Raw genomic sequence first — 1,498 nt, 5'->3', positions numbered from 1 at the left:
TGATTTCTGGAAACAGCCAATCTCTCAGTACCAGAAAGCCCAAGGCCCAGGGCAGCTGATCAGGGAAGCAGGTTTTGCCTCAGTTTCTATGGCTGTCATACAGCTGCTGTAGATGGCATGCTTTTTTTCTTGCACTCTTTTTTATCAGAAGGATTCATGATTTCTTTTTTTGGTCCATTTAAAAAAATTTTTTTTTAATTTTTAAATAATCTTAGACTCCTAAGAAGTTGCAAAAGTAGTACAGAGATTTCCTGCATACCCTTTACTCAGCTTCCCAGAATTCATGATTAATGATATGATTCCTGGAGAGTTCTTAAAGCTTCTCAGGAGAAGGATCATATTTAAATGAATTACTACAAATGGTCCAGATCCTTCCAATGTCTGTGTAGCTTCTCCCTGATATGGGCTCTTTTAAGAGCTATATAAACTCTTACGTAGCATGAAGGTACTATCAGGATATTTCCATAAATCATGGAATGCATTCATTTATTCAGTCGTCAGTGAACATTTCTTGAACATTATATGCCAGGCGCTGTGTTGGGCATAAGGGTTATTAAGAGCTCTAAAGTGTTTCCTGGGATCAAAGTTGTCCTTGTGGTTGAATGTTCTGACATGAAATGTTGCATTTACCCTTATAACAATGTGGGAAAGTAAATATCATTACTAGCTCTATTTTACTGATGAGGAAACTGAGGCTCAGGGAGTCCAAATGCTGTGCCCAAGGACCTCTGCATAAAACCTACCCCCTTCAAACTTCATTCTACTTCCAATACGTCATGTTGTATTCTCACTCTGAATGAACTTTAGTTACTAGATTTTAATCAAACGAGACCAACCAAAGTCAATATAAAGACTAGACCTTTGGCACTGGAGGATTTAACTTTCTTGGCTTTGACTATTTGCTAGACTATTCTTGGGCACCATTAGCAAATAACATGGAAGAGCCATGATTTAGGGATTTAAGTTGCTGTCACATGATCTGCATCTCCTCCCTAGGACACCAGGGTATGGGGCCAGTTCCTCATGTTCAGAGTGTCTTACCAAGCATCTGCATCTCAATGTGGCTCTGTTTTTTTATGTTTTCATTTATGTATTTTATAGGGAAAATGTTACAGTGGCCTGCCCATTATCAATAGTATTTATGAATATCGGAACTCAAGAAAAAATCTCTGGTGTTGTCCATCACAAATGTCAATATAATAAAATTTATTAACATGGAAATGTAAATAGCACAGCCATGAACATTGGGGTGCATGTGTCTTTTTGAATTATGGTTTTCTCTGGGTATATGCCCAGTAGAGGGATTGCTGGGTTGTATGGTAATTCTATTTTTAGTTTTTTAAGGAACCTCCACACTGTTCTCCATAGTGGCTGTATCAATTTACATTCCAACCAACAGTGCAAGAGGGTTCCCTTTTCTCCACACCCTCTCCAGCATTTGTTGTCTGTAGATTTTCTGATGATGCCCATTCTAACTGGTGTGAGGTGATGCCTCATT

This window comes from Balaenoptera musculus, chromosome 14 (genome assembly GCF_009873245.2).
Source record: "Balaenoptera musculus isolate JJ_BM4_2016_0621 chromosome 14, mBalMus1.pri.v3, whole genome shotgun sequence".
In the NCBI taxonomy this organism is placed as follows: Eukaryota; Metazoa; Chordata; class Mammalia; order Artiodactyla; family Balaenopteridae; genus Balaenoptera; species Balaenoptera musculus.
Note: the sequence above shows the minus strand (reverse complement) of the source record.